Source organism: Dermacentor andersoni, chromosome 4 (genome assembly GCF_023375885.2).
Source record: "Dermacentor andersoni chromosome 4, qqDerAnde1_hic_scaffold, whole genome shotgun sequence".
Lineage (NCBI taxonomy): Eukaryota > Metazoa > Arthropoda > Arachnida > Ixodida > Ixodidae > Dermacentor > Dermacentor andersoni.
This window is the reverse complement of record NC_092817.1, coordinates 181168599-181185679: the sequence shown is the minus strand read 5'-3', so window position 1 is coordinate 181185679 and position 17081 is coordinate 181168599. Positions and strand designations below refer to the sequence as shown.

At 42.6% G+C, this 17081-nt stretch overlaps 1 long non-coding RNA gene across 2 annotated transcripts in view; it reads right to left on the bottom strand.

Annotated features, from left to right (window-relative positions):
- The window catches only part of LOC140217407 (uncharacterized), a 44497-nt gene extending 27659 nt beyond the window's left edge, over window positions 1-16838 (bottom strand). For both annotated transcript variants that reach the window (XR_011893972.1, XR_011893971.1), the window contains exon 1: window positions 16710-16838. This is a non-coding gene — a long non-coding RNA (uncharacterized lncRNA). The remainder of the gene's footprint in view (window positions 1-16709) is intronic.
- Window positions 16839-17081: the final 243 nt, after the last annotated feature.

The following is a 17081-nucleotide window of genomic DNA, read 5'->3' as shown; positions in this document are numbered from 1 at the left end:
ACGCTTCAACCGCGATCGGTTACATCGCGTCGCTTAAGGAACTCGTGTGCAGCAGAGGCCTTGGCGATGAACATTTTATTTATTTATTTGGTACATACTGCTAGCCTTAAAGAAGGCTTTGGCAGGAAAGGGTACATTCATAAAAGGGAAAATACATCATTCACACAGGGTTCAATGATAATCCTTTACAAGAGGCCTTGGCTTTGGTTTGAAAACAAGCTTATACATACTCACGTACAGCGATATAGACAATGCACATTCATGGTGATAATAGAACATAATGTAAAAACCACAATTCATCATGTAGCAACAAAGATATGGTTAGACAGCTTGGACAAGAAAGAATCGAGGGTTGTACAATCGACAACTTCTTGTGGTAACATATTCCATTCTCTGATAGCTTGCGGGAAGTATGAATACCTGAAAGTGTCATTGTGAAACCTATACTCAGATAATTGTTTATTGTGTTTCGTTCTTGTAATTCTGGTGTTAGAGTGTACTAAAAACTTATTTTTGTCTATTTTTAGGGCATTGCTCTGGAGAATAAACAGGAATTTTAGTCGGAGATATCTAGCACGATCGCTAATTGTTGGGAGTCCGGCTAAGCGTAGAAGTTCAGTTGGGGAATCTTGACGACGGTATTTATTATAAATGAATCTTAGTGCTTTTCTTTGTACGTTCTCTAACTTCGCTATGGCACATTTAGTGTATGGAAACCAGCATATGGCGCCGTATTCTATAACGGAGCCAATGAGTGACGTGTACGCAAGTAGTTTGGTGTTGGGTGAAGCATATCTGAGGGACCGTTTGAGGGAAAAAAGCGCTGAGAGAGATTTTGTTGCCACGTATGACACGTGTTTGTTCCATTTTAGATCAGAAGAAATAATTATACCTAAATGCTTGTATTCTTCTACCCTATTTAGTTCTCTTTGTTGAATTTCGTATGGAAAGGTTAGTGGTTCTTTCTTTCTCGTTACTGTCATGCAGACAGTTTTTTCTACATTTAGCGTCATCTGCCAGTCTTGACACCATTTTGTTATATTTTTAAGTGCGTCATTCAGAACAACCTGATCATCCTTGGTCTGTATTTGTTTATAAATAATGCAGTCATCTGCGAACATGCGTACCGTTGCGTCAATGCCATTTGCGATGTCGTTAATAAAAAGAAGGAAGAGAATGGGAGCTAAAACTGTGCCCTGGGGCACACCGGATAAAACTTCAACGTAGTCTGAGGATTGGCCTTCGAAATGAACGAATTGTTGAGGTCCTGACAAATATTCTTTTAACCATTTTGTAAGAATACCGTGTCCCAGAATTCCTTGCAGCTTGTGGATTAGTTTTGGATGCGATACCCGATCAAAAGCTTTTGATAGGTCTAGAAAAATTATGTCTACCTGGCCTTGCTTATCGATTGTTAATGCTAGGTCATGAATAGTCTCTATTAATTGAGTTGTTGTAGACAAACCACTCCTAAATCCATGTTGGTTAGGGTTAATTAGAGAATGACTTTCAACAAAAGTTACGATGTGTTTTAATATTAAATGCTCAAAAATTTTCCCTGCTGTACAAGTGAGTGAAACAGGACGGAAGTTGGAGGGATTTGTAGCGTCACCTGATTTATGTATCGGAATAATTTTTGCAATTTTCCATTCTTGAGGAACCTCAGAAGTTTTCAATGATTTTGTAAAAATTAGCAATAAGTATTTGGAAACCCATTCAGCGTACCTTCTGAGAAATGTATTTGGAATGTTATCTGGGCCGCTGGAAGTTTTTATATCAAGATTAAGTAATAAAGAAAGAATTCCCGCTTCCGTTATATTTAGCTCACATGGTACTTCACCTATGTCACTTCTCTGTGCGATCTTGTCTGGGATAGTGTTATTGTCTACTGTGAAAACTGATTGGAAAAATTGATTAAATTGGGTAGCCTTGGTTAAGGCTTCTGTTGGCAATAAGTTACTCTTCTTCGGAACCCTAGATTTGAGATAGCGCCAAAATTTATGAGGGGATTTTTTAATGAAGTTATTTAAGGTTTCATCTAAGTACTTTTGTTTGGCAGTTTTCGCTGCTGTCTTCAACGCGTGAGAAAGTTCGCTAATTTTTCTTGTACAATTGATGAAAGAAGTTCTTTTGTTTCTAAGTTTTCTGAGTCTTGCAATTCTTCGTTTTAAATGTATAATCTCTCTTGATATCCATGGGTTCGTTTTGCGTACGGTTTTTATTTTCTTAGGAATGAATTTTCTGAGACAGTGATCAACATTGGCCCTGAAAAGCACCCATAGGTTATCAGTTGGTATGCTTCCATCGTGGAAACAACGAAGGAATTCTGGGTAAGATTCTTCTAGGAAGTCAAGAACACCAACGTCATCGGCATTTGTCCAGTCGTATATTTGAGTCTTTTTCTTTCGCGCTCGCGGCCGGTTGTGTATTGTTAATGAACATATGGTTGCTTTGTGATCTGCAATGCCATTGACTGTTTCCCAAGAGATTGCGTTATCGGGAATATTGTCGCTTAAGAAGGTGAGGTCTAATATATTGCTGGTTTTCGTGGTTACACGTGTTGGTGCATGTATAATCTGCTTAAGGCTAAAGTTAAAGGCAATTTCCAGCAGTGCTTCTGCGCAGGACGGATCGGCAGTCCCACCCTCGAGCGTTGTCCAGTCTATTGAGGGTAGGTTATAGTCACCCGTGAGTATAATTTTATGAGTATCCTGAAGATGACGTTGCATGTAATCAGCCAGTGCGTGAAGTGTACTGTAATCGGCGTTTGGGGGCCGGTACATAGTTCCGACGAAGAATACAAATTGACCGACAGTAATCTTACACCACAGTGCTTCTATACCATGTACGTCAGGCATGGGCATCGCTGGAATGTCGTCTCTCACCAAAATTGCAACACCACCCCCCCGGGTGCATCTATCTTTACGCAGGACAATATAGCCGGGTGGAAAGATACTGTTGCTCGGAATTCGTGACGACAGCCATGTTTCACTGATTGTGACTATTTGCGGAGAGTGCTCCAGAAGAAATGCTTCTAATTCTTCGGTTTTGTTTACAACGCTTCTGGAATTAATGTTCACTATAGTTAGCTTTTCTTGTTGGTCAGGCTGTTCCCGTTTTTTGCAAAGTTCTGCTTTTTTCTGTTTAATGCTACTTTGTCACCACTTTCTTCGTCCCAAACGAACACGTCATCATTAACCTTAATTTTATCAAACATCAATGTGACTTTATCCTTATTTTCTCGATTGGTCTTGCAGCTATCCCATAGTTGTTTCCTAATATTACGCACCCTTAACGAGAAATCTTCGCTGACTGATATGGTGGTACCTTTTAGTTTGGTGCAGTTCTTCAATATTTTTGTTTTATCTCTGGAATCTGGAAACATATTACCGCGCTGGAAAAATTAGGAACGGCAGTGATGCGATCAGCTTTGAAGAAGCAGACATGCATCACGGACTTTTTTCAAAAATAAAGTGAACTTTCGTCTCGCTTGCTCTTTTTTCCCGTATTATAGGTGGTCCACTTAGTACGAACTTTGGATACAACGAACAAATGCCACGTGACGATCAAGTTCGTTATATGTGGGCTGGACTGTATACCAATTTCCTGACTTGAAATGTACGTAACCGGCAACGCAATCATCGAGTGGTGACCTGCAGCGTTGTTTTAAGAGCCCAACCGAATGCTCTTCTCGCTTATAGGAATTCACTTTTGCTTGCATTCAACTTACTTTCCTGTCAAGAATGCTATGTCATGCTGATAACGCGCATGCCGTTTGTTACTGGAAAGTACCGAACTCGCCGCGTTAAAGAAAGAAATGCGGACAAGACAGATGACGATTATGGTTGTGCGGCAAATATACACCCCAAATGGTGCAACTGTTTTTAATATGCATACTTCTCAGTAACGAATGGCATGCGCGTTATCAGCATGACATAGCATTCCCGACAGGAAAGTAGAGGGCGCAGCGTTTTCAAGAAAGGAAACGCAAGCAAGGCAGATGACGATTGTTATTGTGTGGCAAATATACACCCCAGAGAGTGTACATTTGTTTAAGAGTCTATAAGCCACTGCCGATTTCTCCTTCTTAACAGTTCTAAAAGTGCAGCACTTCACTCGAGCGTTCAATAGCAAAGCGCCTTGTCCTTGCTCGTGACGGCTGATCGTATAAGTATTATGTTGCAAATGCTCTATAAACGAATAAGCGTATACAGTGGCTGCTTATTCAGTGATGAACATTGACGTCGATTTATTAACGCTACAGTGTTAACGGACCCTGTCGCAGAAAACTCGGTGTCGGCGTAGGCGTCCCGACGAAGGAAAACGGCCGTATATCTTTAGGTATGTGTATATGCCACGCCTTGCTATATGACATGCGGCATATGCTAGTTATATTGCCATGCCATTCAATCCCTAAAGTTGCTCATACAATGTCTTATATTCTTGACAAAGTTATTTTGAAGAACTTTGAGAATGACAGCCCACAAACAAATGTCCTGAAACAAAACACCGACAGCGCATGTCCTTTTATGTTAAATATTGTCAGACTTAAATATTAAAAGCGTGAAACAATAGCATAAACCTGACAATGGTGTAACTTCTTTGGTGCGGCTGTGCCATGCCAGCTAGATCGGCCGACGCAAGAGCCGCGTTTCTACCAGAAAGCTCGCCTTCGTGCATAGCGTTCGCCACCAGCGTTTCCCAGTAGACGTTACGGTCACATAAGCTCCATTTGCCTGGAAGCTTGAGAAGCAGTCTGAGATCTTTGAATGCTATCGCGTTCTACTCGTAAACGTGAAGCTTAAGCACCTTCGATTTTTTTTAACGCTTTGCGTTCCCATGTGGGAGCGCACCACACAATTGTCATTTGCTGTGGCAAAGTGAACTTGCTTTATGGATCAATAAATTGGGTCATATGAGTAGGTGAATGTTTCTGAGTGCAGAAATTCAAGTGTGTGTTGCCTTCGCCTTTTCTCTTATGTGTCTCAAGAGTATATCATGTCTGGCCAATGTCAACTGGCCCGATTTTCTTTTCTGCTAAGCTAGCATGGGCGGAGTTACGTCGACGTCACCTCAGCACTTTCGGTGTGGGCGTTCAGCCTTAACGCTCCGAATGGCTGGTTAACCTAGTGTTTTCTATTTAAATAATTCATGTGCCACTAAATCAATTGGTACTCACTTTCGCCCCTTTCGGAGCACGATGCTAACAGGCTGTGTGGTGTCGTACAGCAGCTTGGCTTTTGAAGCACAAGGCTTATCTCATAAGATAAAGAACTGAGCGAGTTGGGGTTGATTCGTATTCGTGAATGACGCCGAAGACACATGACACACCCTACGCCACAAGGTTGAATGTTTCCTTTCAGTAGAGGGGGGCCCCTATTGGGTGGCCGCGGGTGGTCACTGGTATATATATATATATATATATATATATATATATATATATATATATATATATATATATATATATATATATATATCAGAGTGAAGCGTTTAATTACTGGATGCGGCAGTGAAACCGGTCAAATAACTGAAGCCCGTAAGAAAAATAGCACGATTTTACTGACATTTCGGAGCCAGCCTTCACTACAGCCACATCAACCTGCTCGTCGCAAATACATAATTAGTCAAAACATTGCAGTTAGAATTGCTCCGCGCAAGACACCACTGGCAATAAAAGCACCTGCAGCACCTGTCGAACAGCAATGCTACTGTTCACCTGCCAAGAGCGGGCGAGCCCATCCCCCAAAATTGAAGCAGGACGGGGCCCTGGTCCCGACTGGTCCCGACTTTAAGCACTGCTACGCCATTAACTTCGTGATCTGAGAGGCCCTCCGTGCGGCGTCATAAGCTATGCAGTTACTACTACCGTCCTTTCCTGCGCATCTGAAGCTGTGCCTTTCTCAGGCGAAGGAAATGTTTAACGTCTATAGTGGCCACACCAAAATTTAACAATATGCAGGTGAAAATCACACGCCACTTGTGGACGTCTAGCCTGCGCTAGCAGTTCTAAAAACATACGAGTAAGAACACAAGATTGTGCGGCCTATGTTCAGCGAAGCATCTGACGTTCGGTGGCTGAAATGAGCAGCCCATGAAGTTATTGTTTCTCAGCACCACTGGCACACACCAATGATGTTGTTGTTATTGTTGCCTAGAAACATGGCTCGTACCCACGGCGGGGGATTGGCCCCAATGGATTTATTGAAAAGTAAAGCTAACAAAATACTAAAACGGGTAAAGGCAAACATGCAAAACGAAGAATTATGCAAACAACTGATAACACAAGTTTATAGAGGGTCTCCACATAAACTTAGGAAAAAATAAAATAAAATAAAGTTCCCTACGTGCGGCAACCCCAGCACTGATTCATTCATTCATTCACAAAACTTTATTAGTGTCCTGAAGCCCGGTCTTTTCAGACCGAGGCGGGCCGCCTCCACGTCGGCACCGCCAGGTCGAGCCTTATGGCGTCATCATGGACCCTCTGGACAGCCCGTAGTTGACCTTGATATGAAGAGCTTGATGTCATCTTGTGCCAGTAAAGCCATTTTTCTTCGGGGTCAGCGAGAGTCGCGCGACAGCCCGCCAGCATCTGTCTGATGTCAATGATGCCATCGCACACGTTACATTCTTTCCTAATTTTTCTTTCGGGGTGAATTTTATTTATCTATCTATGGGTATTTAAACAGGTGGTTCCTCAAAAATAAAACCAGTTGTTAGAAAGCGCTCGTCCTTGTGTTGCCCCTATTCTTCGTCCCTCTTTGGTTGCGCACTAAAAAGTTTTAAGATGGACCTAGGTACGTAAGCAATGCTTCTTGCTCAATTATTTATTTGCTGGTGTGTGTGCGTGTCGTATATTTCCCCGTCAATTCATGCTCCTGCTTACGCTGCTCAGTTTTATCTCTGTAAGTTACCGTGTTTTTTATTCTTAAAGCTCGAGTATATGTTGCACTTTTGTGCGTACGCACAGCATTACACGTCATGCACGGAACTGGTGTTTTGTGCTGATACGGTCATATGTTTACAAGTTAATTGTAAATTATCCTTAATCAAATAATAATAATTACGGTAATTCAGTTTGTTAACATCACTTTATATCGCGTTTTTACTGTTAAACTGTCACATTTTCGCGGTGTTGTTTTTTCTACTGGAGTGGAGTACGAAATGACTTGTGAATTACTTTCCATTATTACTTTGAATTCGTTATTAATTTTTAAATATATAAGCTTGAATTTTTATTGTTAACAACATTTCCTTGATAGAACATACTTAAGTTTTGTGTGTTTCATTATATGTTCTGTGGCAATGTTTCTTCTATTTGTGGGTAATTTATGCATCTTTCATTACATGTTGATAGCTGTTTTCTGTGCGACTTAAAGAAATAAATATAAGATTTTAAGATTACTATTCTGTTTTTGTAGACTCGACTGACGAGCAAGGAGATCGGAGAATTAACAACTGACATACTGGCGGCAAACAGACATGATTTTGCCCTCAACAGGGCAGAGATCGTCTGCCTTATGATAGCCTAAAACTTGTATGTATTTGTATTTAGACATATTGTACACGAACCTTCAACATTTATGCCCATTTGCATCATACCTGGTGCTGCTGTAGCAATAAATGCGTGCTGCCACGCAGCGCTTTGCTCGAAGGTTTTTTTCACTATTGCTTCATGGTCATGAAGAAAAAAATTGAGCGGCCTTGAGCTCCCAAAATGTCAGCGTACAAACGAACATAGCATCTAGCAGGCCGTGCAGTCGCTTAAAAGGCGACAGGGCAGTGAGGCTATGCGATTTACGCAAACGATGTGCTTCCCTCACGGTGGTTCATGCTAGCCATAAGCAGTCGCAGTGGCTTTCTTTTTTTCTTTTTTACCGACATGGCAACATACAAAACAATACATTTTAACAATGTTCTCGTAGTCGCAGCGGCAGCTCATCCGGCTAAATGCCATGCAAGTTTGTGCGCGGAACGCTTGAGAGCAGTGTAATCACGGCACCCAAGCAGGCTTGTCACGTGGTGTTTCTTTTTTTTTTGTATTTCGCGGACATCTGCAGTAAGCTGAAAAACACCAATACTTAATCGATAGAAAGAGTGAAATTCTTTATTCGGACGTTTTGCAAACCGCTCTGCAACTTCCTAATTCGAATTCTTTCCCTAGCTTCGTTGCTGCAGTACTTGGCTAATTAATTGTGACTAATTATCTAATTGTGCAAAATACAGAAAGATAGCCTGACACATACATACAAAAGTGAGTAATATGCACTTCGTCGCGTCGTCTTAGAGTGCACCGGCATATTTTTAAGCTCTGGCTAAAGTTACCTGAAACACCCTGTATACTAATTGCTGCAATCTGCCTTGTGTAAATGACCTGAGCTGAAAGTAGAGCAAGTCGGCAAAGGTGATTTATACACTATGATCCGGACTGTGTTTGAATACTAAAAATATAGAATTTGAGTTGAAATGTTGGTTTCTGCTGAACAAGTTTATAGCAATCGCAACAGAATTTCTACAATAATCGTTTGTAGGAACATACCAATACTTGTCTGATTATCGTGTAAATAATCAATTGTGGTTAACGCCAGAGCCGTTCAATCAGCACTCCATATCTGATTGCTGGAAGCATTGAGCCGCAGAATATTCTCAAGAACACATACAGCAAACATGCCATATAATGTATTGATGTTCCACTCGAGATGGTTATGTACAGAATGTTGCTGCAGAGTGAGCAGAAACAATCACTAAAACAGCAACGAACTTCATTGCAGATTCCGACTACCAATTTCTGGAAAGTCGTGCCAGGCACAATTTCAGTACTGGCTGCATTCAATATACTATGGCATGTCCCCTAAAGAAACAAAAATGAAAAAAGCTAATTACTAAAATTTTGTCCTTGAATAATTGTATTGCCTATCGCGCAAATCCTGATTTCTGTCGCTGCTCTAAAGCTTTCACACCAAAAAATTTCATTTTGTCTTAACACCTGCATATTTATTTAATTTAAACAAAGTCATGTCCAAAAATCTTGGACGTAGCCCCTCCGGCTATCTTTATGAACTTTTTTGTGACCTTTCGTACAGGCGTAGAATCGTACACGTCTTCACAAGCGTGTCCTTCAGCGGATGCCCATGAATTTTGTACATGACTTTTTCGGCCATCAATTGAACTTTCCTGCAGTGCACTAACGTAACTCATTGAGCAACGCTTTAAAAAATAAGGTATTTCAGAAGGTAAGCCGAAGTTCAAGAACTTTCCGTTGCCTACGTCGAAAGGATACTTTTTTATAGGTACGCAAAAGTGTCCCTGTATTAAAGATTACATGAGTAAAAGTTACTATCTAATTTCTATATATAAGTGCAAAAATTTCGGAGAATATTCCCCTTTAATAAACGTTATCGTGCTAAGAGTGTAGTAATAAATTTACCTTATATTTCCTTACAAATAAAACTGGCTTCGTCAAGTTTTTCTCAGGCGAAGGCACATCTCATTAAGTGCAATTGGCAGGGGTGCTTAGGCAGAGGATTTCGTGTTGAGACTGCAAAATGTCCTAATGTGACGTTGAACGTATTAAAGCGAACCGGCACTGCACGCACATGTTCACATGTTTAGGCGTAGTACAATACAAAAAAATACAGAATGAAATAGCAATACACTAAGAGTACCGTGAATAAATTGGTGAAAGCGCACCCTCTCAATGTCACATCGCATTTATCCGTAGTAAGCGCGAAACGGAACAGATTGACTAAAACCACGCAATACTAGAACATCACTTAATCTATCAAGAACGCTACAGAAATGCGCTAGAAAAAAAGAGCCTGGGCATCGTCGTTGCCTTATCTACAAGATGAGTAGCCTAGTCTACCAAAAACGTAAAATGCGATTCTTTGAGAGGCACGTATCGCGTCCACCACCTAGCATGGGCCAAGCTGTTGAAAACAAGGGGGCTAAGAGAAACGACGATGACACAACAGTGTTCAGCCGGCAGTCCCCTTGCGCTAACCGCGAATTTTTTTTTTGTTCATTGATCAAAGTTATTTACCTACAATACTAAAATCTTCTATATCTGCCCGAACTCGAATATTAAAGTTGTAGACGTTTCATTAAACAGTTTCCAGTTTGCTACAATGATCCTAATTACTGTTCCCGCGTTTCCTAGTTGGGCACAAACGCGAACAAAGGTGTGAAGACAGCGCGCGTCAGGCGCCTAGCATGCGCCTACCGTGCGCTGTCGCGCATGGCAGGCGCAGCTAGGCGCATGCTAGGTGCCGCTGGACGCATGCTAGACGCAACTAGGCGCATCCTAGACGCCACTAGGCGCACGCTAGGCGCAACTAGGCCATATAGGCGCACGCTAGGCGCAACTAGGCGCATCTAGGAGCAACAAGGCCCAACTAGGCACAACTAGGTGCAACTAGCTGCATGCTAAGCGCAACTAGGTGCATCCTAGGCGCCACTAGGCGCAACTAGGCGCATGCTAGGCGCAGCTAGGCGCAACAAGTCGCATGCTGGGAGCAACTAGGCGCAACTAGGTGCCGCTAGGCGCATGCTAGGCGCAAATAGAAGCAACTAGCGCATGCTAGGCGCAATTAGGCGCCACTAGGCGCATGCTATTCGCGACTAGGCGCATGCTACGTGAAACTAGGCGCAACTAGGTGTATGCTAGGCACAACGAGGCGCAACTAGGTGCATCCTAGGCGCAACTAGGCGCAGCTAGGCGCAACGCGCAGCAAGTCGCATGCTGGGCGGGACTAGGCGCAACTAAGCGCCGCTAGGCGCATGCTAGGCGCAAATAGAAGCAACTAGCGCATGCTTGGCGCAACTAGGCACCACCAGGCGCATGCTATTCGCGACTAGGCGCAACTATGTGAATGCTAGGCGCAACGAGGCGCATGCTAGCCGCAACTAGGTGCATGCTAGGCGCAACTAGGCGTATGCTAGGCGCCACTAGGCGCATGCTAGGCGGAGCTAGGCCCATGCTAGGCGCAGCTAGGCGCATGCTAGGAGCTGCTAGTCGCAATTAGGCGCCACTAGGCGCATGCTAGGCGCCCCTAGGCGCAACTAGGCGCGTGCCAGTTGCAACTAGGTGCCACTAGGTGCATGCTAGGCGCAACTAAGCGCAGCTAGGCGCATGCTAGGCCCAAATAGGTGCAACTCGGCGAACATAGGCGACACTAGGCGCATGGTATTCGCGACTAGGCGCATGGTAGGTGCAACTAGGCGCCACAAGGCGCATGCTACGCGCAACCAGGCGCAGCTAGGAGCAAATATGTGCAACTAGGAGCATGCTAGGCGCACCTAGGCGCACGCTATTCCCGACTAGGTGCATGCTAGGCGCAACTAGGCTCAAGCTAGGCGCAACTAGGCTCATGCTAGGCGCCACTAGGCGCAACTAGGCGCATGCTAGGCGAAATTAGACGCAACTATGTGCATGCTAGGCACAACTAGGTGCATCTAGGCGCTTGCTAGGAGCAACTAGACGCAACTAGGCGCATGCTAGGCGCAACAAGGTGCAACTAGGCGCTTGCTACGCGTAACTAGGCGCATTCTAGGCATCACTGGGCGCATGCTAGGCGCCACTAGGCGCATGCTAGGCGCAACTAGGCACATGCTGGGTGCGACTAGGTCCAACTAGGTGCAACTAAGCGCAGCTAGGCGCTTGTTAGGCGCAAATAGGTGCAACTATGCATCACTAGACGCATGCTATTCGCGACTAGGCGCGTGATAGGTGCAACTAGGCGCAACTAGGTGCATTCTAGGTGCAACAAGGGCAACTAGGCGCATGCTAGGCGCTATTAGGCACATGCTAGGCGCAGCTAGGCGCATGCTAGGCGCAACTAGGCGTGACTAGGCGCATGCTAGGCACAACTAGGCGCATGCTAGGCGCAACCATGTGACACTAGGCGTATACTAGGCGCAACTGGGTGTGTTCTAGGCGCATGCTAGTGCAACTAACTGTACGGAATGGCTGGACTTGACGGGCACGTAAATCGGACACGGCAGTCGTGTAGCTGTCGGCTTCTGCTTGCACTAGACGACTGTGAACTTGCTTAGGGCGGCAGTGAGATGTACGGCAGAAGCGGGGAAGTTTTGCGTATAGCTCCCGTTACATCGCAGCCTTGTCACATTTAGGCGGCCATCGAAACGGGCACCGATAGTAGTGCTAGTCATTTGCAACTTCTTTTGTGGGCGCTGCTGTTGCGCGCCCATGATACGAGGGCACGCACTCGCCCCGCATTCTTCTTTGCTCGTGTGGATGCAATATCGAAAGGCAAAGAAAGAAAACTGGGATAAGTATAGTGACTTCGAATGACTCCTATGTTATGCTTGACATTTTAATTGGCGCAAATATTGAAGTATTTAATATTCAGATAAATAATTTCGGCCAACTAGCTTGTGAGTGATAAGAGAGAAAGCCGGTTGGCACAAGGCGGCTGCGAATAAAACAGTATTGTATAGCCTCCCTGTTTAAAGACGTTGGCCCACTATAGCTTGGACAGGCAGTTACATCAACCAATTGAAGCAGACTACCGTTTGCCAACTAGCAAGCGTTGTCATTCGAGCATGAATGCGGAGCGCTATATTATTGCCATGCCTGGAATGCTTTGAGGTAACAAATCTAAGGGCCCTAATTCGAATTTTAGTTATTTGTTCAGACATCTATTCTTGTGTGGGCTCGGCGGCACCGTCGCTGACGTCACGAGTAACCCCTTCTTGGATGTAGTAATGCAGATATTCAGGGTTTATGAAATAGCTTTGGGGATATTCATAATTGACTGCATTGAAAAGATTTGTTCCACGTATTGTAAAGACGAAGAAATGGAAAGAAAAGGACCCCTGGATTTCGCGGGAGACGTTGCCGATGCAAAGACGATTAAAACTGTTAAAAAATAAAGCACGCTACTTTAATGCCGTAGGTGCTCTCCAGCAGCGAGTATTGGAACATTCTTGACAAGAGAAGACAAATGTTTCGGTTGACAAGGAACGCTATTTAGGGGAGCAGTTTCCCACTTTCATACCGTCGTCTCCTGAGAGCTTCTGGAGTCTGATGTCCGCAAATACTGTCACCAGTGATGTTTTCAAAATTAACGGTGTAGAAACTAGCGACTGTGTTGTTATTTCTAAAGCTTTAAATGCTCATTTTAAATCAATATTCACTAAGGACAACGCAGTGCTTACGAGTTTTGATGTGTCATGTCCACCTATATCTAACAGCACAATTAGTTAGCAGGGTTGTTTGAATTACTTTTGCAACTTAATGCAAAAAAGTCTCCTGGGCCAGATGAAATACCGATTGAGTTCCTAAAATTTTATGCTGAGTGGGTTTGAAGGTATCTTCTGGTTCTATTCTTTAAAACTTTAAATGAGAGCCCAGTTCCATGTGACTGGGTAACCGCCAGCCAGAGTCAAGCCCATTCGTAAGAGTGGAAGCACAAATGACCTTACTAATTGTCGCCCAATCTCCTTAATTTCCACTTCATGTATAATTCTTGAACATAAAATACATAAGCATATTTCGGAATTTTCAGATAAGTATAATATTTTGTCAAGTACACAACATAGATTTAGGAAAGGGTTTTCGATTTGCACTCAATTAGTAACTACCATACATGATTTTGCTTAAGCTATAAATTCCGGAAAACAGATTGATGCATTTTTTTATGAATTTCACTGAACCTTTTTATTGTCTGTCACCGTAAACTGCTCGGTATGGTATATCTAATGTGTAGAAGCTCTCAGCTTATAAATTGGATTTCTGCTTATCTATATAATTGAAAACCGGCATATTGTATCCTATGTATCCTATGTATCCTTCAGTGATCCCAGTCTCACACAGTACCAGTTGACTTTAGTGTCCCTGAGGGCTCTGTGTTCGGGCCCCGTTTGTTTCTTTTGTTTACTTTATTTATGAAGCATAAATACTAGAAATACCAGTAAAAGTTAAGTTTTATAGAGATGACTGCATCTATTATTCGGAAATCAAAAGCGAGCAAGATCAAATTCATTTGAACGGAGCACTTCAAAGAGTTGTTCCTTGGTGTGATAAATGCCAAATGCATATTAATTTTAAAAAGACCATTTTAATGAAAACTTCCCATAAACGTAATCCTCTTAATTACACATATTCAGCTTGGAACGTCTTTCTTTTGTAAGCGAAGCACTACAAGTGTCTTGGTCTTTGGATTTCACATCACCTTAGCTCGACAAAACACACAAACGCTGTAAGTAGCTCATCTAACAATAAACTTTTTCGCTAAGATGAGCTCTCGAACTTTCTACTCCCGCTGTTTGCCTGATTGCGTTTAAGGCAATTTTCGTTTAAGGCAAAGATTATGCATCTATAATTTGGTAACCGTACACTCAGGAACATGTTAACCAAATTCAACAAATGCAAAAGAGAGCGGTGGGATTTATTTATAATAGATTTAGGGCGAACCTCGATCACATCATTATTATCAAAAGCCAACCTCCTAGTGCTAACGCAAGGAAATCGTGTTTTGAGATTGAAATTTTTGTTTCGTGTAGTTTAATTTTATTATGACGTTGAAATGTCGCAGACAATTTCTTTTTTTACAGGATACGCCACGAGGAAGAGACACGTTTTGATCATAACTCCTTTTTCCACTCGAAATAACACTTTTAAGATTAGCTTTTTTATAGGGCAATAACTAAATGGAAAGAAACTTATTAATGCAGGTCTTCTCACAACCATCCATAATCCTTGTTCCTGTATACCTACAGCAGTGACTTGTCTCGCATGTGGCGCTAAACTTATTATATGCTCGTGTGCTGGTTCCGGTACATCACTGTGCTTACATTGCCAAATTAAGTACTTGCTTTACGTGTATTTCTGTTATTGTTACTGTTGTTGACCAATCTTGAAAACCCAACAAATGTAACTCCACTCTAAAACCGCAAGTCGGGGTTGCAGTATCTATACATAAATAAATAAATAAATAAATAAATAAATAAATAAATAAATAAATAAATAAATAAATTAATAAATGAATAAATAAATAAATAAATAAATAAATAAATAAATAAATAAATAAATAAGTAAACCCATTCACATACGAGGCTGGTATTGGGCAATAGATGACATGAAGAAGAGCCTTTGGATCATTGCGTTTCTTCCTACTGTTACTTTGTATGTTTATTGACGCAGTTTTATAAAGAGGCTGAAATAAGCAAAAACGTGCTTTCGAACTTCGATAATAATTACGTACTTCCGTAAGAAGCCAACTTTCGTCTGCCCACTTGCTGCTGCCACCACCCTCGTCAGATTTGAACTTTGGCCACCCAGCTTATCCATGCCGTAGCCATGAGGTCGCGCTAATGTCGACTAGTTTCGCATGGCAGTGGCGCAGGGTGTCAGTATCCTGCGCCTCTTTCCCCTGTGACTGCTCTGCAGCTAACCACCGGTCTGAATGGCGGACAGACGGGCTAAGTTGCGTAACCCGTTGCAATGGACAACGCAATGATGTACTAGTTAGTGGCCGTTTTTACATTTGGTTTCAAGGTCTTAACCTTTTGCAATAATGAAGAAAAGTGATTTTGTTCACATTTCGCAGGTAAACTGATGGTGAAATAAAAAAAAAACACGTAGTAAAATAATTTGTATAGCCAGCTTTCTCACCATGGTGTCAGAGTAATTGCGGTTAAAGTGGTTAAAATTAAGTTGCACGATGGGGCCAAAATACTGTTTCCTTTATATCTTATTTTGCGTTTTGCCGATGTTTGCAGTAAGCAGCACACGGCTAGGCAAAGAAAACTCATACATTGCGAACGCTGGATAGATTTAGCTTTTCTCTCTATCATAAAGGGCATTAAACAGTGTCCAAGTATCCGAAAAAGCCGTCACCCATGAAGCAAGATGGAAGAAACTTAAGGCGGAGGGAAGTCGCTGCGGCATTATCATTATGACATTCAACAATAGTTGTTTTATATCGATGCCTGCTAGTAAGTGTTATGATTTCAGCCTACGCCAGAAAAGTGAAAAGACTCCTATACTTTTGAAGGTAGGAGCACTCATTTTCACTTATCTGTGTAGTACGAGCTAGATTGTGTAGGTGCCCCGCACAAAACGGAAAAATAAATAAATTACTCCTTATTGCAGAAATATACGCTTTTCTTCTTTTGCTGCGAAGGCTAATAACAGCTGCGCATATTATTAACATTATTTCATTGAGATTTTATTGTATATTCTCAATACATGGTTAATTAAAACTGCAAGGCCAACTTTCTTTCTAGCCACGTTTGTACTCTGACAAACCAGGCTATTTCGCAACTCGCCGACCATCAAATATATGATTGTAAAGATCTCCTGCAGTGCCACAAATTCCGGCCTCTAGGTGAGCAATAAACATCGCAATTGGCCTGTTTTCATTGTAATCTAAGCTTAGTCTAGTTATAAGCCAAACTGAGAAGTATTGCACAAGACGAGATCACAGTAGGTGTTCGCAAAACTCTCATAGGTGAACGAGTTCTTTAGGTGACTGGCACGTTGAGGGTGTCGCCACTTGTGATCACAATCCGTGAGATAGCGAGGCGAAAGTCGCGTCGATGGCCAATCACAGCAGCGAAATACGAGAATTTTCCTGAATACGTAGGTTTTACGATGAGCATCGTCACCGCCTCGCAGCAAAGGGTTATGTTGCTCAGTAATTGTAACTGCGTCAACTTGACGTAAAGGAGACGAAATTACTTACGATGACTACGCCTGAAAACGCTAGAGATAATGCAAATTTTCACTTTTTAATGGTAGTGTTCGAAGACGCAAGAACCACTGTCTGCGGAAGTGACTCAATGGCAGAAACGATGTCGTGACTGATGCTGCTCTTTTCTTTGGAGCTTATGTGAGGTGAAGTATATAACCCAGCTGTTTGTTCTCTATAGGTGCTCAATCACTTGATATGAAGGTGCGAGAAGCGAACTAAGTTGCTCTTGTCATAAACTAGCCAGAAAAGGTGAAATGCGGAGACCAAGGCGCCGAGGACAGCCGCCTTCCAGCCACAACCGATACTGCGATGCAATAAATAAGAGATATATTCATGCATATAAAAGGAAATGAAACAAAGAGG